Genomic DNA, 27,072 nt, shown 5'->3' with positions numbered 1-27,072 from the left:
ACAGGTAACAAGTAATCTCGCAGAATGGATGAGGGCTGGTGCTCCCGGAGCAGTGGACTGAATCAGTGTGTGTGTGTGTGTGTGTGTGTGTGTGTGTGTGTGTGTGTGTGTGTGTGTGTGTGTGTGTGTGTGTGTGTGTGTGTTGCAAGGAGCCGTGAGGATGCAGGAACAGATTGGAGTTGAGGCTGCAGACATGCATTTGAATATGATGTCATTAAAAAAAAAAAAAATGTGTGTATGTGTATGAATATTCTTTGTGCAAGTCACATTTGTTTGATTTTCAAATATGTGCCGGCGTGTTTCGTCAGGGTATCGTCGAGACCATTTTTTTTCCGAGGATGTTATCGATCTTTGAGCTATGTCATTGATTTTGCAATATAGAGACAATAGCTCGCCAGAGTTTTCTGTAAATCTTTTTGATCATCGGGGAGGAAAGACGACGACGCCAAAAATGCATTGAACAAAGACAAAGAATATTGTCAGAAGAGAAGAAAAAAAAAAATCTAAAATAGAACAAAACTATGACAAAATTATATATTTTCAATAAATACAAATATTTGATTTAATAATAAATTAATAATTTGACTGCATCATAAACACAAAGTTGTTGCAATAAAATAATATTATTATAACCCTTTTTTATTGTTATAATTTCTTCATAATTTCAATTTAGTTTAAACAATTTTTTTTTGGGGGGGGGGCTCGTAGATAATTAATAATTTTAACAAAATTCATTTATCGTAATAATTTCCTATTCACCAAATAATAATTCTGCCTGGCGCCTCCTCTCCTCGTCTCCTCCTTCTTCCTCCTCCTCTCCTCCCTCCTCCTTCCTCGGCAGAGCACACAAGGCGTCGTGGCCCGGAGTGCTAAAATAATCTGCGCCTCCCTAATGAGGAGAGCTGAGCGGCAATTAACACGTGTCACAGTCGACATCATCAGGTGCCACTCTCATTTTCTTCCCCAAGACTCAATGGATTTGTTTTTTCCCTCTCTCTCTCTTTCCTCTCGTTCCTTCCTTCTCTTGTTTATTCCCAATCCGAAGGCGACGGTGTTTAAAATAATAATAATAATAAACAGAAGAGGTGGTTCGATGCGCCTGTGGACTGCGGCGCGTTTCATAATCGACGCCACCGACCGAGACTCCGTCGCTCGACGTCCCGCCTCATCCTTTATTCGTTTCCTTTATTTCCCTTTTCATTTGTTTCTTCCTCTCTTGCAGCGGCAGTCGGAGCAGACAGGCCCGGGCAGCGGCGGCAGCAGCGGCAGCAGCAGCGGTGCGTAAAACTCCTGCAGGAGCGACGCTCCGCGTAAAGGAACCGGGCGAGGAGGAGGAAGAAGGAGGAGGAGGAGGAGGAGGAGGAGGATGGGCGTTAAAAACTGAACAATAACTGACAGATTGAATTATTATTTTAGACAAGCAACAAGTGAACTACATAATTTTAGATATAATAATATTAAAAATGTTTTTTTTATAGTGTTGGCAACAGGAGTGGTCTAATAATTTGTATTATTCCCGATTAATAGAGCTGTTTATTTAGCCAAATAAAAGCCAACTAGACAATACGAAGTAAATATAAATTGGGGTAAATGTGTATTTTCTTCTTTTTTATTTGAGGGATTTTATATTAAAATAATAAGGTTATTTCTAGTCAGACGTGTAAAGGAAAAAATAAATGGCTGTGTTTAATTTATTTAATTAAGAAATAACAAAAACAAACACTGAAAAGCATTTGACACCAGCAACACGATATTAGAAGCAGACCTGAAAAATATTAGAATTAATAAAAGCCGGATAGCATCAAATAACTGCCAGTCAGAACAGTCTTCTGTAATATTAACGTTGTATTTTATTATAGAATTAAAACTGTTCATTTCACTCACATCTAAAGCCCCGTTTCATGACACTACACTGTGACGACTAAATACCCATGTTGGAGTTTTATTTTGTAATTATGTGTCAAAAGGAATTACTGTCAAATTTATATAAACAAATGTGACGTCCGCATGAGCACAATTACAGGGCACACTTTGATTTCTTTGCTGAGCTCAATTTTGTTTTCACTGTCATAAATTATGACAATTATTATTACAATCATTATTACTGTGACAGTGTGTAAAGTCTGGATGTAAAACACAGATGTGTTTGATCTCCCGCTAATCCCACGAATCCCACCGTGCTTCACAGAGACAGACAAGGAGAGAAAGAAGGAAAGGAAGAAAAAAAACCTACCTAAATCTAGAAATGAAAAAAGCAAACAACAACAACACATCAACACCTTCATTATGTGGCAACACGGCGACCTCATCTTTCACTTTGTGTTTTTACCAGTTGGCATCTTCTCTGCAACTCTGTGACGCGCAGGACGGAGGAAAGGGGACAGAGGAGAAGAGAAGAAAAAGGGAGTAGGAGGGTTGTTTTGTTGCCATTCTTCTGACCTGAGCCGCTCATCTTCCTCAGAGCTCAGCGGGAACTCGGCCCGGCGCTCGCCTCGCCCTACCCAGGGTCCTTTTGGTGTGTGCGCATCTCATTTGCATACATTACTCGCCCGCCGGACGAGGCCTCTTCTCTCATTAAAGCCTCGTCCTCGCAAATTCCCTCCCGGAGTCCTGCTGGTCCTCGCTGCCATGGATCCCGTATACCTGCGGTGGCCGCCGATGACGGCATGCTGTTTGTCCAAAAAGAAACCGAGGCGAGGGTGAGAAGATGGTGGGGTGGGGGGGGGGGGGGCAAAGCCAGCGAGTAACAGAGGAGAAGTAAAGGAAGAAAGGGCAACAGTTGCTGTGCTGTGAAAACAAAAGAGAAAGAGCAAAAACCGAAGGAAGAAAAAACTGCAGTCGAGAGAAAGAAGATAAATGAGTCGTCTGTGCGCCTCTCTCCCTCACTCCCTCGATGTTCCCCTCTCTCTCTCTCTCTCTCCCTTTCTGACTCTTGAACCAGGCTCCATTTTGTGTTAAGCAGCCCCCTCTCATGACAGATCTCTGGAGGAGTCAGGGGTCAAAGTTGAGGACAGGGTCAGCTGAAACACAACATGCAACGGGGGAAACTCTACAAACTCTCTCCCTCGCCAAAACGTCTCTTCCATCACTCTTCTGTCCCTCTCGGCAAAGGACAAAAAAAAGAAAAGAAAAAGTGCTTCACAAGCTGCCGGGTGATGAACTATACTGCGTGGTGTACGATATGAAGATAAGCCCTGTTGTCCACGAATGCCATGAAGAGACCGGGGCCGACAATGCGTTGCTGCAAACTGATCCAGGACGTCCACTTTTTAAAAAAAAATTGATAATAAAAATTACAAGTTAAAAACAACTTCATAACCGTTTCTAAAACGATGGAAGCAGATTTTACAAGTGTGAAAAGTTGTGGGTGTCAGGCTAAAAGAAAAATAAAGCTCGCCACACATGTTCGACAGGAGCGGCACCTTGCATGCTGTCGCACTGTGGTGTTAGGTTTTTGGAGAAGAAGCCAGACCTCAGCTCCACTGCGCCGTGTCAGCGCGGGACAACGGCCTGACGGCAGCCACTGTCTTTCTGCCATAGATTTTTTAAAAAACATAAACATCTGGGCAAAGAATTACTCAACCAGAGCCAAATAGTTCATTAGTTTTTTTTAAACTGTATAAATACATATTTAGTGTGTATTCAGGACAGTGTTTTTGTGATTGACTTGCTGTGTTCAGGGCAATAAAAGGAACAGGTCCTCCAGTTTTGGATCAACAGAGGATGCGTGTAATATGTATCTGACATCACCCGGGCTTCACCTTTAGAGGTTTACTCCAATCAGAGGGAAGAGCCGTTGAAGACCGCAACACGACACGCCAAAGGAATTTAGACATATTGCAATGTATATAGCAATAGCAGAGACATCGCTCTCTCTCTCGCTCTCGCTCTCCCACACACACACACACACACACACACACACACACACACACACACACACACACACACACACACACACACACACACACACACACACACACACACACACACACACACACACACACACACACACACACACACACACACACACACACACACACACACACACACACACACACACACACACAGAATGAATCAAGACAGTTCAACCACGCCGACCAGCCACATCACTCAAAACTCTACACCACCGAACACAAGTGGAGGAGAAGAAAAAACAGAACGTGAAAGAGCGAGAGAGGGGAAAATTGATGAAGTCGGACTCGAACATCAAACAATAAACAGTCCATTAGGTCGGTGGGTGGAAGGGTTTTTGGGGGGTGATGGTGGTCGCAAGGCAGATATTGGAGAGAAGGGGGGGGGGGGGGGGTAGAGGAATGATGGGAGTTTATTTAAAGCATGGTGACCCCGTGGCCGAAGGCTGCCTCGGTGCAGGGATGAATAAAACTTTAATGGCTCATAAAACACAGCGACTCCTTCTCCGAGCCCAGTTCTCACTGCGTTTATTCCTGCCGGGCCAATCGGATCGCGCGGATCTCCAAACACAGAGGGCGAAAATGGAGGGGGAGAGGGGGAGAGGGGGGGGGGGGGGAGAGAGAGAGAGAGAGAGAGAGAGAGAGAGAGAGATGGAGGGGAGAAACAGGTTAAAGGAATAGTTCAACATTCTGGTGGGGGGGGGGCGGCTTATTTGCTTTCTTCCCAAGAGTGAGAGCAAAAGGTCGATATCAATCTCATGTCCATGCAGTCTGCGCTAATCAACACATTTCTCATTTGTATAAGCTGCGAACTATACCGGAGGCATTTAAAAAAAACAACATCATTTCAGACTTGTCATTCCGCAAGCGTCGGCTGCCAAAAATCATCAGCGATCACTACTTTTGGTTTTTGGAGTCTGCGGGGGGCTCGATAACTGCAAACCCCAACCAGGTATCGACCTCAGGATGTTGTTCGGAAAGAAATAGCTCCAGCGCTGAAGCCCCTTTAAAAAACGTAAATCAACGTATTTTCATTTTTGTCAGAGTTGCGGTTAAACAAATTAGGAACCACATGTAAATTAGCGAGCTGGTCGGGGGGTTACAAGTGTATTTTTATAAGTCTGGACGAAGCCGGGCTCATCATTTGCCACTACTTTCAGGCCACGTCTACATCACTACATTTTCATATTACCAACACGTATATCACATCGCATCACTGCTGCTACGTTCTTTTTAGCCTGCCGCCTGAATACTAAGTTTGGAAACGCTGCAGGCCCAAATTTATTTTGAAAACCCGTGGTATGGACGAGCAAAACAGGTTAGACGTTTGGAAATTAGGACGCAGTCACTCATTGGTTGCTATCAGACGTGACTGGGCGAAGGCAAAATGTTGTAAATACTTTCTTTAAGTTAGTAGTCAAAGCACCCCGTCATCAGTCGAAGAGAATAAACCCCTGCTCTTACTTTTCTGTAACCAATCAACCAACTGAGTGGACAATCCGCTTCCTGTTTATACCTGTACGTGATTGGTCACGTGATGCAAGTTCTAGTATAGACGGGGATTGATAATGATACGGAGCTGCTGTGGACGCAGATCGTTCCAGCTTTCAAATGACGAATTGAGACGAAAAAAGTTGTGGTATGGACGTAGCCTCAGTCTTTATGCTAAGCTAGGCTAACGCCATCCAGACTTCAGCATGTTATACTGCACACTTCTCGTAAAGATGTTTGCAAGAAAAAGGCGTGCGTAAAACTCAGCCGTAAGTGGAAGGAGAATATAAGTTGTGGCGGTGTAGTTACACAGAGAGAGAAGGGGAGGGCAGGGTGAGAAACTGTAGATCGGGAATAAACCACAAATGAGGCCGCGCTATTTATCCTGGTAGAGTTTCCACACCGACATGTAAATCACACACACACACACACACACACACACACACACACACACACACACACACACACACACACACACACACACACACACACACACACACACACACACACACACACACACACACACACACACACACACACACACACACACACACACACACACACACACACACACTCTCACTCACACACACTCACACTCACTCTCACTCTTGCCCCTCGACCTTTTTTAGCACGACGCTGCGAAGGTACAAACCTATCACCAGTGGTGATATCAAACCCATGTGAACCGTACTTTGCTGCCAGGCACCATTTGCCTCGCTGGAAGTGGGCCCGTGACAGCCCTGCAGCCGAGGTGTCAACCCACCAGCGTGACCCCCCCCGGGGGGGGTGCTGGGGTCGGTAAACAAGCAGCTGTCACCTCCTTCAACACTCGGCCATTTTGTTACTCGTCGCTTCACTCGAGTCGATCCCGCACTCGTCGTTTGGCCGACGCGTTGACGTGCCGGTCATTTGCGCACGTTTTCCCCGGGATCCCTCGATCTTAATGAGCCGACAGCTCCCCGATTGCTTTTTCGTCGAACCGCCGTGAAGGAGGTTTCGCTCAATCACGGTAAATAATGACTGCGGTCGCATTGTATGCGCATCGCAATGATGAATGCATCGTCGTTTACCTCTCGAGTTACATGTTGGATCTTTAACGACGCCCTAATAAAGTGACCTGGAAATTTGTTTTGTTTTCCTCGTTGTCCGTGTACCGGAAGTGAGAAAAAAAAAATGTTTTTAGTCATCCAAAGACCGGCAGAGGCGTCTTTGTTGTCAAAGTGAATGTGTATTCCACTGTTTGACTGTACAAGATGAAACATGTAGTGTGTGTGTGTGCGTGCTACAGTACCTGACCCCCACCCCCCCACCCCGCCCCTCTCTCCCCTCCCTTTTCAGCCCAGCGGGTGTCATGCTCAGGTCATGAGACTGTAAATATACACAGTTGGACCCCAGAGCCATAAATCAGGGCCGAACAGCCCCCGAACTCCTACATGCACAGATAACATGAGACATGACACGTCTGCTGGAATAAAATATTAATAGCACATATTCTGCTTACACTGAGCCAGGAGTAAAAATATTAACACAGCTAACAGTAGCGCTATTGATACACGCAAGCACGCACGCACACACGCACGCTATAGAATCATAAGATGCAGTGTTACTACCATTGTAACGTACGGTGCACTATAATTGTTACATTCCTTTTTAATAAATACATTTATACACTTATACAATTATTTTGGTAATCGATTAATCGGTTCAAGTAGTTTTTATGAAGAAGAAAAAAAATTTTCAGCTTCTTAAATGTGAATATTTTCTGGTTTCTTTGCTCCTCTGTGACAGTAAACTAAATATCTTTGGTGCTAAGACAAAATAAAACAAAATCTTGGTCTTTTGGGAAACATGATCAACATTTTATGGACCAAAAAAGTAATTGATTAATCAAGAACATAATCGACAGATTAATCAATGATGAAAATAATCATAATAATAATAATCGTAATAATGCGCACGTTCAATAGAGGCTACTATCTATACACAATGGTTTTGTCGCCAAAATAAGTTTCATATGGATACTAAATGCGAAATATTTCACGCAACATTAAAGGTCTCAGAAGTGAATCATGTGGGAATTCACACTCCCAAGAAATATTCCGACCGTTTGGTGGAAATAAATCTATGCAACTTTGAGTTGTTTGCACACCCACACACATGCACGCACTTGAACGCTCCAAAAAAAGCGAATGCGTGGACCGTGAGTTGAGATTACTTTGTCATCCTGAAGTCAAGAATAGACTTTAAATGTTACCAAACATTTAAGATAAATGTTACACACTGAAATATGAATATAGCATTATCATTCCCATAAGAAACACCATTGTACAACTTGTACAACAAAGGCTATGACCTTCGCCACCACGACACCTGCCGTCGCTGCCCCTCTGCTACTTATTACGTCTTCTATTCATCCTGCTCGTGTTTTTAACTCGTCGACTTGTCTTCCAGCAATAAATTTAGATAAGTCTCGGCTTCACGTTCATTAAAAACTGCCTTGAAACAGAGCGACCGGACTAATAAGCACGCCAACGCTCATAAACATGTCGCGACATGGAGAGGGAAAAGAAATCAGAGTTGAATTCTGGGATGAATCTGTTTACGGAGCTTCTAGTAATGCGAGACGACGGCTCTACAGCTGGACTGCATTCGTGCTGATTTCCATCACTCCTTTTGGATACGTTGTTATTATAAATATCCACAATGCGTATTGATTCATGTCCGGGCAATTTGTTTAAGAGTCTTGTTTTCTCTGTGCTATCAATACTTTTGAAGTCAAGTTGACTCTACTGTCACTACGATAAGTTCAACTGTCTTTCGGAATGTGTCCTTATTATTGTAGTCGTTATATTTATATTCAGGCAGCGTGTGTAGACTAGAGACATTTCTATTAAAGAGAGATAATAGGCGCAGAGGCTGAATATTGATGATCCCATTTATGCGGCGTCCTAAAAGTAAAAGTAACTCGCCTGTCAAAGCTTGTCATCGAAGCCAGGTGTCGAGCGATATAAAGAAAACTGTTAAGATTTTTAAACACAGCTTTTAAAAATATCACGCATCTCTCACTCTCACACTTCAAAGATGTTTTACAATCCAGAAGGTATTTCTGCGTTGCTTCGGGGCAACAGGCAGACTTACATAAAATAAAAAAAAATCCTTCTTGTAAAAGACAAAGACGCTGTCACTTCCCCCCCACTGCATGTCCATCAAGTGGAAACTGCAGGAGCACGGGGACGTTAAGAATGCTTTCATCGACCATAAAGATTATGTTCAACAGAATGTCTCCATTTTCAGAATAATGAGGGGCGAGTTGCAAATATTGCAACTTTTCTGCACGACAAAAGGAGTTTTTAATGATCCATTTATTATGATAATATTAGTTACACAATCTGATGGTTAAACAGATTACAGATCACTCTATTTGTATACAGTTCTTTGAGAAACGATCCTTCCCTCTGTTCTTTCATGATCTGTACTCCCACAATCATCAATTTCATTCAATCGTCTCACAGTTTTAGTTATGAAATGATTTTCTCACGTCTCATAATATCTCTGTTAAAGGTTTGTTTTGTCTGAACTAGCAGTTGCATTGTGAGTGCCCAGATCAAGCCCCTGTTAAGTATTTTTTGTTTTGCAGCCCTCCATCACATTTTATATACATAAATTTGTATATCTTGTAGCTTATACGTGTAAACCAATATGAAATCAATCATAATGGTTGAAATCCAAGGTGGGCATAAATGTCATTTACCGGAGAACTGGCAGTGGTATCATCAAACTTGAAATTATTTTTGGAAGATAAAAATGTTTTCTAATTATAATAACATTGCTTTATAAAATTTCTATTAAAGCTACAGTAACAGTCATGCATGAAGCCATGGATGAATAATTGAACGGATCAACCAATGCGGTGAGGGTATATACTGCTCCCAAAAAATCATTAATCATCATAAAATCATTATAAATCAAATTTCTTACCTCATGAGAATATTATTTTTTCATACAGTTGCCATGACACCATTTAGTTATAGACAGTCTCAAAAGTGGCTTTCATGTGTTTTCAAGGTCTGCAGAGATTTGTGAACGTACAGTACTGGCCAGCTGCCTGGTGTGAACATGTGCAATTTCTGAAAAATAACATGTGTGCTCCGACAAATTTCACCGGCGTATGAAAAGTTGAATAAATTGCAATGGCTATGGTCGATATGATCCACCATTACCGCTGCATTAATGTCACCTCCTGTCCAGAAAATCAGCTAAAGACTCCAGTCATCGAGCATTTAACGATAATTACCCAGTTCTACTGACCTCACCGGAATTAGTCACTAGAGCTCCCATTACTGAATTATACAAAAATAATATCATTCATTATGTCATTTCTAATGGCATCTGTGCGGATCAAAGGTGTGAAAATGGAATATAATGTATAATATTTTCAACACCCTGGCAACAGTTGAGTCAAAACATCTCGGGGAAGAAGGCAAAACGAACTAAGCGTTTCGTCGTCTCCTGATATCAGGGGGCAGTTAACTTGAACCGCATCACATTTACATCATTCCATCTGTGATCTCTGAGGCGGTAAATGTTTTTCCAGGCATTAACGCATCATCAAAGTGTCCGAAATCCTAGAGGAGTCTGATCCTCGGGAATCTCTGGAGGGTCCGCGGACACAAAGTCTACAATTATCTCTCTGTTATGTCAAGTGCGCTTGAGCCAAAAATTGCTCGCCTCGGATTGTTCAGCGCTATCGGGTTCCCATGTGAAAACACAGGGAATATGACATCACTGCATCACTTTGCTGTAGCTGGCTACCACACACACACACACACACACACACACACACACACACACACACACACACACACACACACACACACACACACACACACACACACACACACACACACACACACACACACACACACACACACACACACACACACACACACACACACACACACACTAATCCCTCGTTTTAAGAATGCGAGGCCAATACAGACTGTTTGTCTGCTTGTTCCATTACTGAACGAACCGGGGGGTTTGGGGGGGGGGAATGCCGTACCCCCTGAAATGTGTCACCATAATGAATCATGAGAAATCAAAACATGCCACGGGACTATGCTCGGGTTTTTGATGGAAATATTTTGACCAGGAATTGATCTATATAGCTGATTGGTAGAGACGCTTTGCAACTCCGCTCTCGCCCATGGTACAAAATATGCAGCCAATTAAGGTTTTGGGTTTTTTTGGCCATTAAAAAACGGAACTATGTCAAGTATGACACACTAAGTTTTGGAGTTTTAAGTAAACAGCAGAAATAACTGTTTAATATGTGTGGAGGTTGTCGGTAACTCATATTTTATGCAAATTTGTTCTGTGGACCATTATTAATTTTGCTATAAAACAAACAAACAACCACAAAAAACGTAACCACTTATACAGCTACAAATATAGATATGGCTATTTACTCATTTTATTTACTCAAGTTTATTTCCCAAAAATGCTAAAAAAGTGGTGGGATGTCCTGCCATAGGAGGACATTGATGAATCCATCAATCCGATCCTAATCTGTACCCATTCATGTTTAAAGTTGCTGGTTGCCTAGACAACACAGTAACTTGCTAGACAAATGATTTTGTAAATCTGCTATTAAGCTATTTAACAAAAAAAAAAAATCTACACAGAAAAGCAAACTTCTGTCCCCTTGAAAACCAAAACCAGGAACCCTAATTATACACTAGCAATGAACATTGCTTCAAATAAAGGCTCTATTAGCTTTATCGTGCTTTAATTTCTATTGAAGATTAATATCAGCCTTGCATTGTGTCGTCTCACCCAAAACAACACATTTTCTCAGCTGCAGCAGAGATGAAGGTAACTGAAACAGCCTAAAAGCCTGATAACAACTAATCTAATCTGAATGTGGTGAAAAATTAATTATGTGTCAAAAGTAGAAGGTGAGCTAAAGAAGGTGTATTTTGGTCAATTATCCCAGATGATTCTTTACTCCCGAATCTCACACACAGACGCACAGATTTTCATTATTTCTTTAAAAATTATAATTGGGCTGTTTCCCCGTTTCGGCGCAGGTCTCACCTACTGGTCTGCCGTTACGAGTGTCAGCGGCGTTTTCGTGGGTTTCCTCACTACAGATGCAATTAGCGAGGCTGCCACTTAAGAGCCGAACAAAGGTGAAAACGGGAGAGGTGAGAATTAGACGAGTAAAAGCAAAGTCATCATATCTGAGAGAAACCTGCCTGCCAGCGTGGAGGGGGGAGGCGGTGGACACTTTGGTTTGTGCTGCATTCACTTCTTAATTAATCTTAAAATGGGTATATGACATTTTTCCAATGCTTGTGTTGTTTTATAAATGCCAGTGCCCGAAGTGAAGTGATAACATTGTCTTAGGTAAAGTTTTATCAAAAGGTAACAACAATCAAGGCCTAGTGGTTTTTTTGCCTAAACCATACCTACCAACAAACTAGACAAAGAAAACATCTTCGTCACTTCATCTTCCAATGATTCCATCTGCTCGACCGCAGTTGTCAGTTTCTGCGGCTTGTCACCTGTTCAAAAATAACGCTCGAATGAAAATTTAAGGGGGAAACTAAAGGCTAAACCAGACATCATATCAAACCATGATTCATAATCTTGCAGACGTCATGAATCACTCCTGATCCATCTCAACCGCGACCGCTTCCCTGCTCTTTGACTTGCGACCATCAACCGCAGCGTAATAAAACAAAAGGCACAAACATGGTTATAAATTATGAGGCGAATGCAACGAACACAAACGGCGCAGCACCCCTCGCTTCATACGGCTACCGGTGGAAATGTGTCCCGTCACTGCTGCAGCCAACGGAATTCATTCGTCTCCTGCTTCCAACATGACACCAGCCGTTCACTCAGTGGCCGTCTGATGGATAGAAATGTTGCTGTAATCTTAAAGAACGTACATGTGCACATTAAATGCAGATGTGATCACTGAACGCAGACACTCGTCAAAGTAGTTCAAGTCAAACCATCGTGTGTATCACTTCAGAAGGAAAAAGCGACATGTCTGATGTCATGATGAGTTTGTGAAGCAGCCTGAGATCCAAATGTGACTAATCAAGACGGATCAGATGAATGGAAAAGATAAAAAAGCAGAAGAAACTGGAGATTATCCATTTTGTTTTAACATCTATCCATTAATTAATTTCCAGAGCATCTTTCAACTTGTGTATTCATGTCAGACAGTCAATCAGTTTTGGTGTTCACCTTACTTAGTGCGTACATGAAGTTGACCAGACATCTTTTCTAAGCAGTTTGTTGGATTGAACTAGAGTATTGCTTTAAAAAATACTTTACTAAAACTACAAGTTGAATTTACTGTCTTTAAGTGAACTAGGCAGACTAACTGAATGTTGTCCATGGTGTCTAATCTGTGGGGATTCAGTGGTGGGGGCTGGACTGGTCACAGCTCCGTCTCACCTTGTGACTCAACAACCTCAAACTCTGAATGGGATCTTTGACACACACACACACACACACACACACACACACACACACACACACACACACACACACACACACACACACACACACACACACACACACACACACACACACACACACACACACACACACACACACACACACACACACACACACACACACACACACACACACACACACACACACACTTGCCTTTTGTATTGGCTTTGATAAAACGGCTGGGAGGAGGGGACCGGGGGGGGGGGGGGGGGGGGGGGTAGCAGAGTGTGTCGGCTCCTGGAGTAGGCTTACTGTGTTGGGAGATGCACTGGGCCATTACACATGACCCCTGACCCCGGCAGGCACCCAGAGGTGAAGCGGTGCGGGCCTGGTCTTACTCAGCTGGAACACGGGGGGAGGAGGGAGGCGGCAGGGGTGACTGCGAGTGTGTCGTTAGTGGTTGCATATATGCATATGTGTTTTTTTGTCTGTGTGTGTGTGTGTGTTGGTTTATACACACACTGACGTGTGAGTAGTGTTCATTCATCCCACCAGCCCGGTGCCTGACACTCGGAGCTGCAGGCCTGTCCCGTGGCTATGCAGATGCGACGGGAGGGGGGATGCAAAATATGAATTTTAATCGCAGCCACCTCCCCCCATTTATCAGCTAGCGACACTAACGAGGCTCCGTCGGCAGTCGGGGTGGATGGGGTGGGGGGGAGGAATGACAGTGCACGTGACTTTCTTTATCATGAATGCAAACAGTCTCAAAGAAAACAAAAGATCTATTTGGGGTTTGATCTTTACATGCAGACTGTTTTGCAGTGTCATTAGAATAGTTATCCAAGTCTCAGAAATTTAGAAGATTGACAAAATCAAGCTCTTGCCGTTGTAGTTGTCCATTTTGATGTTTGGTGGAGGGACTTTGCTGTGGACAACTCGCCAAATGTGCACATTTAATGTCTCCTGTTGAAATATTTCTTGAATCTATTGCGGCATTGTGAAACATCGACAGCGAGTCTGTTCGAATCCTCTCAGATTCCTCATCTTGTGCCAAAGCCAGGACAATTACAAAAGATGGAGGAGAGTCTAAGTGAAGCTAAGAGTACCACAGTTCAAACGAAGGATTCTGCTCAAAGGCTATAAGTATTGTGTTTTTTTTCTACTGACGTAAAATCGGTAAAGAAACAAGTTTACATGTGTTTTTTTTAGGGGTCGTAGCCTCTCGGTGCTTCCTCCCAGATTATGTGTTGTAACCACTAGTTCTGTCAGTCAAATGCTTTTGAGTTATAAAGTGAAACGTTTCGGGTTGGGGCCGTGGTGAGCGTCTGACTAGGAGCTCAGCAGACAACCGGTCGCACCACAAGGAGGGTTCACACAATGTGCACATCAGGAACAGACCCTGAATGTCTTGTTTGTTGTCATAGACAACAACAAAAAATTGGACTGTACAATGTGATATGTCCTCACAGGTCTGCCTCTGGGACTTGGAGATGATTTAAAGTTACACAAGAACGACTGAACGACATCCTAGACTGATAATATTTCGGCGACCATTAAGACGTGGGGACAAAGTCACACATCGGCAAACCAAAACTCTCAGCTCACGGATTACCCGTTCTGCAGTTGCGCACACACAAGAGATACGCGGACACATTTGCATAAAGTCACACACCGTCGCAACACTTAAACGTAAGGGATTCATAATTAGCGAGGAGTGTCTCCGTCCTCTGGGTCCATATGCCAGTCACCCAGGGTTGTGACGAGTTTGTTCCCATTAGCACGACCCTCCTCCTCCTCCCTCCCTCATCCTCATCAATTCATTTCCATTTGCTGGTGTCTTCTTGGCAACAAATAAGAACAAAGGAATAAAAGTAATAACTGTGCTTGTTACTGTCGTCTATTTAATTCTATTTATTTTTTCTATATCATAACTAGATATACTTTAAATCAACAAATACTTTTTTTGTCTTGATTGATCAAATGACTTATTTTCATAAGTTTTACTTTTCGAATATGAATTTGCTGTCGCTTAAACTACTATAGTTATGTATTTATGACGTGTTAACATAATTGTATTGTTTATTAATGGTTTTTTGGACTTTTGATCAATTATTTTATGGTATATACTTTTGTATATTATCAAATTGTTGTCTCGATATAACTAACTGGTCTGGTTGACCGGAGGTAGCTCTTGTCCTTGAAAAGCATCAATAAGTTCCCAAGACAGAAATAAACTGCAGTCGAGTGAAATACAGAATCAATAATTTCTATTTACAGAATGCAAATGTTCACAAAAACACATTTTTCAGAGGAAGCATTGTCTTTAAACACTCTTTTGAAACACTTTTTTAAAGTGTTCACTCACCAAGTCTCACTAGCCGCTCACAAACACATGCAAATGTAAACATACAGAAATGTACACCCTCTACTATCACTGTTGAAAGCTATATATATATATATATATATATATATGTATAGAAGACAAGTGACAAAGTAGTTGCTGACATTCATATGTAAATACTAACCAGGGCCTGAGCCTGCGTCGTTGCGCACGCTCCTTTGTTCGGATACACTCACTCAGAAACAATGACGGGGAGGGGGGGGGGGCGGAGATGCCAAACATCCCCTCTTGGCAAGAGGGAGGTCACCGCAGGAGGGTCAGAAGACAGTGAAGAGGGTAGAAGGTCAGCAACACACAAGAGAGTGTGTGTGTGTGTGTTTATTGTTTCCTACCAGTGTGTGTGTGTGTGTGTGTGTGTGTGTGTGTGTGTGTGTGTGTGTGTGTGTGTGTGTGTGTGTGTGTGTGTGTGTGTGTGTGTGTGTGTGTGCATCTTAGTCAGTGCTCGGATCATTTAATGAGAGATCCCATTAGTTCTCCATTAACCAAAGTGTCAATGAAATTACTCACAATCCAAATTAATAAATAGCTCTGCTCCAACTTAACTCTTAAATTTGTATTGCGAGGGAATTATACACTCAGGAAAAATGTGAGCGGAAACGGTGAAGCGGTTTACGGCGTCTAAGCTGCGTGTGACAATAGCACAATAGCTCTTCTGTCTCATTCAATCGACGTAACGGCGAGTTTAAGTGGGTGGGAATTCTGCGAAACACGGCCGCAAACGACCGCGTTACTGCGCGATTATGAAAGTCATTTGCAGCGGCTCTAAACGTCGCAGAGCGATTGAAAAAAAATTGAAAATACTCAAGGACACGTGAGGTAATTGCTTCAGGGTGCCAACGGGGCTTCGACGTGACAGTTACGATTAAAACAGATTTCCACATTCCACACGTCCATGCGTGCACACACACACAAAATATACACTTCCTGCACATGCACACTTATAACTCCAATACAAATAAACACACTTGTGCATATGACACACAATTGCCAATCTCTCACATCGCACATTTGATTTGACCTCCCCTCCTCTGCGCGCACACATACGTCTCTGTGACTTCAGAGGACATTACCACTGACTTCTTTGAGATTTACTCAACCCTTAACCATAACTACCTTTTGCCTAACCATAACCCTTACCTCAACCTCACCTTCATTCATGTCATCACCTGAAAAAAACTGTGGTGATTTACATTACGGGAACTTGCATTTGGTCCCCATAACCGAGACAAATCCCCCAAAATGTCCCTGTGTAAACAGATTTGGGTCCCCACAACATGAGTAATGCACACACACACACACACACACACACACACACACACACACACACACACACACACACACACACACACACACACACACACACACACACACACACACACACACACACACACACACACACACACACACACACACACACACACACACACACACACACACACACACACACACACACACCTCACCAGGGCAGACTCCGCTCGCAAACCCACACAACCATTATAACCAGCATAAACAAGAATGACAAGTTGAGATTAATGAAGGGCCCAGCAGTGACGGGCCAATTTAATTGTCAGCCATGATGGCTGTTGAACTCCAGTCTATTTATACAAGGTTACCGTATAGTGCCTCGAAACGCAGCTAATTGATCATGACCAATAAGTAATTAGAAAAAAAGAAAAGAACTGATAGTGCGTCCTCCCTCCCTCCGCGCACACGTGTCAAAGGCACGCACTCGTCACGGGGGCGTCGAGGAGGGGGCGACCGAGCCTCGGAATAACGAGCACGAAGAGAGAGATCGGAGATCGTGTGTGACATGTTGCTGCTACAGAGCCGCGTCGGTGGAGACGTCGTACACTGTATAGTTCCATAGGCGGCAGATCGACACAGTGGTGACCAATTTGCTGCTTTTTAAAATACTGAGGGATTTTATATTTGAAAGGCTAAAAGTTGGGTTGGTTTTAGAAGAGAATGTTAAACAAAAAAACGTATGAAACTCTCTATAAAGTCCATCCAAGAGGGAAATCTGTGTTTCAAAGCACAAAATCCTATCCCATCACTTCATGAGGAGGTTTTGAATGCAGCTGGTTGAGGCGTCAAAACAATGATAGATGAAGAATAATAACAAACAAAAATCAAATAGATGAAGAATAATAACAAACATCAAATATACTGAATATGATAATATAAAATGAAGTCCTAGAAATGAGGTGTGCATTTGTACGAGCACATGGAGACTTACAAACGAAAATGATGCAAATCCAACTGTTGAATTTGACTGACTTGTTCCACAACAATCGCAGCGGGATGGAAATGGAAAACTACCACGGGATTCCTACTTGATTTATATTCAAATTTAACGACACACAAACTACAAGCTTCTAATTCAATGAAGCCAAAGCACTAATGAAGGTTTCCGGAATTTCAAGATGAATGATTTCGGAAGTATACGGGGATGTTAACTAAGAAAAGAAAATGGCTGCCTGAACGTGTGGGTCTTTGTAAAGGTTAAAAGCTGATCTACTGCATACATCTATACTTTGGTGGTACAAATAGTTAAATTCCAAACGTTCAATTTCACACAGTGACAGTAAATCAATAAAATGATGTGACATCCAAGTTTAAGTAGATAAGAAAAACCCTACAGATTTCTGATTGTCATCGTCCCCCCCCTCCCCCCTCCCTCCACATTCCACCTGGGTTCAGTTACTTCCTCAACTTCATCTTTTGAAAAAAGAAGAAGAAAGAAATCTCCTTCATCTACTTACCTCTCACTCATCTTACCTCTCACATATTCTCCTTTGCCAGCTGTGGTGCGATTCCAATCCGGTTCCCAGGAGGTTTTTTTAAAAAAAAATTTTTTACGGGGGTTATTCTAAACACTGAGGGGCCGACGGTGGCCTTGGCTCCCTGGCTTGACTTCACGTTCCTCCGCTGGCAGCTCAAGGCCTGCGGCTCACTGGGAAGGAATGTGTGAGAGAAAGACAGTGTAAATAAATACTGTAAGGTCGAACAGTGAAAGTGAAATGGGAATTTGAAAAAAAAAGAGAGAAAGAAAGAAAGAAAGAAAAAAGGTGTAGTGGAGAAGGCTGAAAGTCATCTGGGCCACCTGTTGTATTGTAAAAATGGATATTACACAGCACTTGATTCAGATGTAAATATTTAAAATCAAATCACTCCTTTTGTTTCTCACACACACACACACACACACACACATCAAGTCGGATCAATCGACAAATATGAATTCAACTCAAAGTCAAATGGTGTTTATTTACAGAAAATAACCAAGACAAGCTGGTGACCACAGTCTGTCTCCTGACAGTCACTTCTACTCACTTTTCTAAAAAGAAAAATCTTTAATTGATAAGGTACACACACGCACACACAGTCTCACCTTACAGCTCTCATGAGGCCGAAGAACAAAATCACAGAGACTGAACTGAGCGACTAAACCACAGAGTTTGCACAACCAGTGCATCTCAAGAGCCGTGAACGTGATGACAGATTAAAATGGACGACTTATATATATTTGAATGTTGGCAGGAAGCAGAAGTGGAGAGTGAGACAACACCGTGATGCCAAGAAGTTTCCAGATGATCGGTTTTGGGTTTGATATTTACTTTCTACTTTATTGAAACGAGTTCTGTTTGTGTTGTCCACTCGCTCGCTGTCTTGTCCCCTCTCCATCTTTTCACTCAGTTGTGTGAAGAAATTGGAATTCTGGCTCCACGACTTTAGACATAAACATTCATAATCTGAAAGAGTTTTGGTTCTGCGGGCTGAACTATGAAGAAATGATTTGCGCATGAGGACATCATTTTTTGGAAGTTCTGAACTGTGAATGAACCGTGTTTGGAATTCGGTCTTTGAGACTTGACTACAGTATAGCGGACATTTCTGATAATATACGCTTGCTCCGATTGCCAAGTAGGTTACAGTTAAAAGTGTTTTTCTCCGTTTTAAAAAACTCAGAATCTCATTTCAACAAAAAACACTTGACAGTCACTGTTGGGATCATCGCTCCCGTCGTTGCACTAAACCCTGGTAAATTCTATTGCTCCGTCAGGAACAACGCAGAAGTCAAAGACTGACTTTATATTATTGCTGTGCAGGGCGGCACCACTCAGCCAGTCACCGGGTATCAGCGGCGCGTGTATATAAAAGCCTGAACTGAACGACACCTAAATCAAGATATGGATACGTCAACCGACAGACTGCAATGCCAGCACCTCGTGCCCATATTAGGCCGCGCATGATGCCGCGGCCTCGTGCACAAAAAACAAAAAGGCCCTTCTCCATCTCCCTCTCTCCGACTTGTGTATATAATGTAAATGACAACTTTTAGTGTAAATCATATGTCATACTCCACGTGCAGCATGATTTCTGTGTCACACTTTAAGTGCTATCGCAAATCTCGGCGTTGTGGGTTTTTTTTGTGTGAGTTTTTTTACACATCACCGCTCGGCGAAGCAGACGCCGAGTTTATATTAAGAAAAGTGAGAAGGTGTTACAGCTGGGATGTGTGTAAGAGTAGATCAGGGCGGGCGAGTGAGGGGGAAAAAAACCAGCAAAATACCAAGGTATTATTGTAGCACCTTTTAGGGACATTAGGGTCAAATATGAGAGAGCCAGATATTGCGATGTTGATTTTGAAGCATGCAGGCTCACATTAGGAGTTGTTGGGGCAAACGAGAAAACCCACTGACTAACACCTGAGACGTTCTTTTTCCTCGCTGCGTTTGTTGTGGCTCTTCTACCAATTTTAAAGCAGCGCACTTCAGATTTCCAGACCTCTAAAACCTTGAAGAATGACAAAAAAGTTGTACTATAAAAAGTCCTTCTGGGTTCACGTCACCTTCGTTGCTTGACGGGAACTGTTCGTGAAGCAAAATGAGACTTTTCCACGAGGCAGTAGCTCACACGCGAACAAAACACCAAAAGTGTGGCCGCATTCCTTTGACGTGACGAATGCTGATTAATTAAAAAGTGGAGACACTTTCACCTCGAGGCAGCTGATACACATCACCTCAGCACGTCACCCTGTAAACATCTTTGCCGATAGGCGACATGTCTTTTGGCATTTCAACCGCCGCGGCGTTACCGATATCTCTGCAGCAAATGCGCAACGCCTTCATTTGCATGCATCGCTATTAACACGCGCTCAAGAAATCCTCGTGGCCCCGCCCCGTTTCCCCAAGTTGTCTCGGGGCCTGCTGTTAGTGTAAAGGCTAATGACATCTGTGGGTCTGGTAGTGTGTGTGTGTGTGTGTGTGTGTGTGTGTGTGTGTGTGTGTGCGCGCGCGCGCGCTTGTTGGTGTGGGTGCGTGCGGCAGCGGGGGTAAAAAGGTGTTCACCCTCGCACATGCTGAGTTGATGCAAACCTCTGCAGACACCTAGGCCGAGGAGGGGAGGGTGCGACCTCACCCCTGACACAGGAGTCGGCACCTGTCACACACGTTAACGCTCGCAAAAAAACAAACACACCACACAGAAACGCGCGTATGAATGAGCGTTTGCACATGCTGCTGCGCCCCCCAGAAAAAATGCTTACGTCCACAGACGTGCACAAACACGAGACAAACACATCCTCCTTCAACGCCGTCTGCCACCTCCCGCTCCCCCGTTGGCAGCCGGCTGCCGAGCGCAGTGGGCAGCGTCTGATAAGAGGATACGCACGGGCTGTGTTTCAAGGTAACCTGTGTACTGTAACAACAGAGGAAATCGCGGGGCTGATTAAAGTCTCGTCAGGTTAATAAAACATTAGGACATCCACTACGAGAGGCCCGGGTAATTAGTGAATGTTTTAGGATTAAGTAGAGAAATGTACAGTAACAATAGCCGCAGATAAATTAGTAAAAGACGGACTTAAGTAATGGCCGAGGGTTCGAAAAGCGGATACATTTACAATCAGACCTCCAAAGTACACACCTTGAATAGAGTACAACAGATGATTCATCAGGACTCAAATCTGAAGACCAGACATGTTGGTTGGCGTCTGAAATTAACACAACTGATCAAAAATGTCCTTATATCAAATCCAGACAGTAAGATGACGGCCAGGATTACAGATTTAATGACATAGCAACATCGCGTAATGAAAACACAACCTAATACACGTTTTAAAAAAATTGATCTGTTTCACATTGTCGCTCGTTGCCATATTAGTGTTTCCTTCCGAGGCTGCCAATGAAAATAGGATGTATCCGAGAGCCTCGTACAGCTGAGAATAAGTATACAGAAAGTGAGAGGCGAAAAAGATAGAGGAGCCAAGACCAATTCAGTCTCTGCAGCTCTCTTCGTGATCCAAAATAAGCACTTGACCAAAGCTAACATCATAGACTGGAGCTATATTTATGGTGCAGATAAAATATTTATACAGTGAGTCATAAAGTCTGGTCCTGGAAAACAGCTGCAAGGGTATTAGACACTGCAAGACTTTTTGGCAATTAGGATACTTTTACTTTTTTTCTAGCAGGATGTGCTCGTACACGTGGGTCGCTATTTTCGTATACAGTATGTATGCTGCATTGTGCAATTGTGGCACAATGCAGCCAGTGGCCATTAGTTTTAGAGGAACAGGTGCGACCCCTTTATCACCTGGCATTGAAATCCCTCTGCAGACCACTATTGAAATCTCAAAGGGATGGACTAAAAATAGCCCCAATAGCCGTGCAATAAAACTTACAGTACATCCATTATCTACTCCGTGTTATCCTTTAGGGGTCGCGGGGAGGCTGGAGCCCATCCCCAGCTGACATTGGGTGGTAGGGTCAAACGCTGGACAGGTCGCCAGTCCGTCACAGGGTCAACATACAAACAATCATTCACACTCACATTTCAAACATACAAGAGACAAACAATCATTCACACTCACATTTACACCTAGGAGTCTCCAGTTGACCTAATCCCAATCTGCATTTTGTTGGGAGGAAGCCAGAGTAGCCCGAGAAAACCCAAGGACACGCGTGGAGAAGGTTCTTGGTTCGAATCCAGGTTCGGACCAACCACGAACCTTCTTGCTGTGAGATGACAGTGCCAACCACCACACCCCTGTGTCGCCCTTATATATTGTATAGTATGTCTAGTACAATCAATAGTTATATACAACTGATATGAAACAACAAATTAGTTTGAAAAAAACATAATTGCAACAGGATTACGTGTTCTATTAGGAGAATAAGGAACTGTAAAATATTAAAAGACAGTTTGGCTTTTCTCGAGGCTAAGTGCTGTATACAATGTGTACAGTAAAAGATGTGAACCATTTATGATTTGACAGTTTTAGTTGGAAAAGATAAGGCATACTGTAAAGAGCATCAAGTGGACTTTGTGCTAGAAAAAAGACCCAGTTCTTTGTTGTGGTTCGAGTTCATTTTGAAACGTCCTTTAAACCTTTTTCGTCAAAGTGTTTAAAAGAGAGAGAGAGAACAATAAAAAGATCAAGAAATATTTCTGTCCTCCGGCTCTCCCAATCTGCTCCACAGCCCTGCTTTAAAACTTGATCTTCGGTGAATAATGGATTGTGGCACTATCGAATACGGAGCGCCGGATGGACCTTGGTATCCCAGACTAAACATTGGCCCAGATGCGGGAATGAGTTTGAGGAATGAGTCTATTCCGGTCTATAGTTTCATGAATTTGAATGAAAAGCACTGAATCAGAGATGAATAAATCATGGCGGGCTATCGGTGGCTGGTGTCGGTGTTTGGTGTCGGATGGATGGCGCTGAGGCACAGCAAGTTCCAGATTAAAGTTAATAATGGATTAAACTTAAAAAGTACTGGATCATAGTACACAGAGCCGATATCCAGCTACACCGCAAACAACGAGTCTGGTCTTTGTCGATGCTTGTCAGCATGACACTGTTACAGGACACTATTCCAAGGCCAATCGTTCAGTATGCGATTACACCCTGTCCACATATTTTCACTTGCTGCTACCGATTGCAACAATAAATTTACACTGCTGCAGTTTGGAGTAAACCCCTTTGCAGTTATACCATTGTTATCCCACTGTACACAAAGCTAGGTCCATCAAGGAAAAGGTGGGACGCCAAATGTGAACCGGACCTTTTCATCCAACGCCAGTGGCCGACCCCACTAACACTAAGTGGCTAAATGGGAGCAAAGCCCTGCTTCCTCATACATTTGGTCATGTAGAGTATGTAAACAACAGGACAAAAGCTGGACTGGGTAACATAACCCTAATAGTCATCATCATTAATGTCATTTTAAACATTCCATACCGGGAAAAAAAAGACATTTGGATTTGGCTTGCCAAGCAAAATAATATGTTTTGGATGGAAATCAACAGGTTTTAGCCGTAGTCAACTTCTAAAACATATTTAAATTACTTTAACCTTCTAAAGTGGCAAAAAAAAAGAAAAGAGTCTGCGTTGAAAGCATCTTTGAAGGGCGTCTCTGCATCGCATCCCTCGTTCTCTGTGGCGGTGATTCATAGACAGACCTCATAACCTCGGCATTTCAAATGCAGCACAAAATGAGACAAAATACCACGAAGATCCAGAGGGTCGTTATGGAAATGGAGGAGGGGGAATCAGGTCATGTTTGATATTATGCACGATATGAACAGAGGGATGGGGATGGGGGGGCAAAAAAGAGCATTTATGCAACTATTAAGACGCTCTCATCCCCAGTCTTATTCATTAAACATACAAAGTTCTCACACTCACGGTGACTCGCCCCTCGAGATGAAATTCTAATGTGATATTAAGAGAACTGGGACAATGGCGGCTTATTAGCATGACGCTGCGGCAGGCGGGCCATGTACTCGGAGTGTAAACACGAGTAGAGCGGAACACACTACAAGATGCAAACTCCGACGCTGCCGCACAGTTAGTATGCAGCGTGGAGCTCAGCAATTCTCTGGATCTATATTAACTCATCTTGTACATTTGTACGAGTGGAGGCTGAAATCGCAGGTTGTAAATTATACACCACATATTTCTGTTTTTATGCAGGTATGAAGCTGTTCAACCGGCACATACTGTGGCAAGTATTAAATATTTCTCACCTCTGTCTGGTATAAATTAGTCTGTTGTCTGTTATGTCGAATTTACAGGAAGCAGTGTGCTAACCAATGAAACACATTCCCGAACTCTCGTCACCTTCAGAGTGAAAAGCTTATCACATTGGAAACACATCCACGAGTAACACGTTTCCAATTCTTTCCATCTCCCCCCACAAAAAAGGAGAGAAAAAAAAGCCAGTTAGAGGAAACAAAAATGCTGATTGGGAATTCTAAACAGCCTACAAATCTCAAAAAGTATCGCTGGTGTCAAACTCTTTCAGTTGACTTAGTTTACCAAACATCTGCCGTTATCACATTATATTAGCACAAAGAGACCTTTTGTACAGTTGAACTTAAGACGGCACTGTTCCATATTTTATATTTTAAAATGTAATGTTAAAGGTGACGCTCAAATTAAGAAACCCCACAGAGGGACGCCAACGGACTCCGCCCTGCGGAACATTTTAGATCCGTTCACTCTCTCAACTCTTATCAAGTGAGTGTAGCGTTTAGCAGCAAATGAGTCAGGTACTTTCCTCGGGAGTCAGTGGAGAGACAGAAACAGAGAGTGAATATTTGACTTAAGCTACTTTCAGACATGCACTGAAGGCCAGACATTTTTCAGAGTTTATTATCTGAAAACAGTTTTAGATGAAGGTGACCCAGAGGCCAAGTATTTGGATCTTCAGTTTGTCCCACTTACGGTTTACCAACTTCCCCAACAGAGCTTCTATGAAAAGTTGAGCTCAGTGGCTTTGGAATTGCTCAACTGCAGCGTCTTAAACTGCAGGCGGACCACGTGGCAGCAGCCCGGCATATCTACTTGCGCATGAGCTAAATTCTTTTTGGTGTTGCACCAGCCGCCCGGTGTCACCCCTCCAAGCAGACGAAACACTGACCCAGATACAGAGATAAGGAGCAGACATCACCTTCTCTTCTAATTCCCCGTCTACAAGCCTGCATCTCGGAGATTTGCCGCGGAATCAATGACCATCTCGAAGTGTGACACTGACGGGCCCAACTGTCAGCCCTGCTTCTAATGCGAACCCGCCTTCCACTGCTTAATTTATTACGTTCAGATTAAATCCGTTGAAATTCAATATTTTAATTGAATGTTTAGAGCCTGAGTGTTCAGTGATAAATTTCCATTGGCACCCTGCACTCCGCTATCATGTTTCTTGGCCTAATTACATTTGCATAAATGATGTTCGTCGTTATTATCGCGGGGTTGGGTAGGCACTGGAGGGGTGAAAGACGGAGCTGTGCAGTGTGAAGGGGCAAGGGCACGCTGAAAGGACACCGGCACCGATGAGGTTTTCTTTTTCCCTCCCTCTTCTGGTGACCCACAATAAAGTGCCAGGGATGCATTTCTCCCCAGTGTGGAGAGAGTGAGAGTGGTAAGTTTTCATCTAAATGGAGGTTTATAAAAAGCGAGCGTGGGGCAATATCAAGTCGCCGTGCCTGAGCGTACACTGACGCGAATGACTAAAGCGGCACCGGCTCGCCTTCAGACAGAGCAGAGCCGGTTGAACTATCAAGCGTTCGACCTATCGTCCGAGATCGATGAAAGAGAGATTTATCTCGTCTTGATAATGTCACGCAAACCTAATGTAAAGACAGTGCAGTATATTACGTGTTGACCTTTACCTGTTATTCATTTATCACAGTTAAAGAAAGGGGCGCTCAATGGAAGCCACACACCATTTTGCTCGAAGGATGAGGTTTCAATTTTTTTTTTAAGTTTCCAAACTCACAACGGCATCAATCAACATTTCCAATGACGACAGTGACAGGGAAAAGGCAATGCCAAATTGACAAGGAATTGCCACACGTCGTTGCAGCTCTCTTTTGCCTAATGTTGTATTTTGACATTAATCACTATGAAGAGTTTCAACATTTGAAACAAACAAAATAAAAATAAAAACCTTATCATTAGGATGCATTAGTATTTTCTCCTCCATTTCCAGGAAGAAGCCAGGCTGAGTCAGAGGGAGGAGGTCCACCTGGGCCTTTAAAATTGGCCTGCTCAGTCCCACGTACTGTGGTGTTTGGTTTGCTTCCTTAGTAGGTCTATCACTCATTCATTCAGCCATCCACACAACTGTAACCTTCATTTACTGAAATAACTCGATTTTGTTTCACTTCAGGCACCGAACAACTGAGAAACAGAAAGCTACTGAAGGACAGGTTACACAGAGTGGGGCGTTTAGCAGCTAAGCTAAACCTGCTAAATGCTTTAGCAGCCAAGCTAAAGCTGCTAACCCATTTAGCAGCCAAGCTAAAGCTGCTAACCCATTTAGCAGCTAAGCTAAAGCTGCTAACCCATTTAGCAGCCAAGCTAAAGCTGCTAACCCATTTAGCAGCCAAGCTAAAGCTGCTAACCCATTTAGCAGCCAAGCAAAAGCAGATATCTCCCTCAAAAGTTATTGGAGACCAAGACAGAGTTAAATAGTTAATAAATATTAGACTTACGTTGGTGACGTGGGCAGAAACACGGCTCCGAAATGGATGCTAATGTGGTGCTCCGTGTGTGCTTGACGTTAGTTAACGCACTGTCATGGTGGCCTGTGGTTAAGGAGGAACGGGGAGGCTCAGCTTAACGTTAGTTCTCTCAAAGTGCCCACGTGGGCCATTACACAGTGTCGCTGTGGGCGGCAACGGAACAGAAGAGCAACAACAACGACGAACACCTCACACCACTTACCTTTATATACCATCCCGGTAAAAGATTGAATCACCTGGACTACACCACCTGCGGGGGGGAGC

At 43.2% G+C, this 27,072-nt stretch overlaps 2 long non-coding RNA genes across 2 annotated transcripts; one reads left to right on the top strand and one right to left on the bottom strand.

Moving 5' to 3' along the window:
• The first annotated feature begins 840 nt into the window (after positions 1 to 840).
• On the top strand, positions 841 to 2,469 carry LOC124850760. The gene is made up of 3 exons (XR_007031648.1): positions 841 to 942; positions 1,223 to 1,277; positions 2,333 to 2,469. It is a non-coding gene; the product is annotated as an uncharacterized LOC124850760 (long non-coding RNA).
• A 66-nt stretch (positions 2,470 to 2,535) lies between these two features.
• Positions 2,536 to 27,072, bottom strand: LOC118283630. Its single transcript, XR_004784615.2, has 3 exons — positions 26,779 to 27,072; positions 18,061 to 18,235; positions 2,536 to 2,669 (listed from the first exon to the last, which is right to left on the bottom strand). It is a non-coding gene; the product is annotated as an uncharacterized LOC118283630 (long non-coding RNA).

The sequence above is a fragment of the Scophthalmus maximus genome, chromosome 10, assembly GCF_022379125.1.
Source record: "Scophthalmus maximus strain ysfricsl-2021 chromosome 10, ASM2237912v1, whole genome shotgun sequence".
NCBI lineage: Eukaryota > Metazoa > Chordata > Actinopteri > Pleuronectiformes > Scophthalmidae > Scophthalmus > Scophthalmus maximus.
Note: the sequence above shows the minus strand (reverse complement) of the source record. Positions and strands in the feature narration are given on the sequence as shown.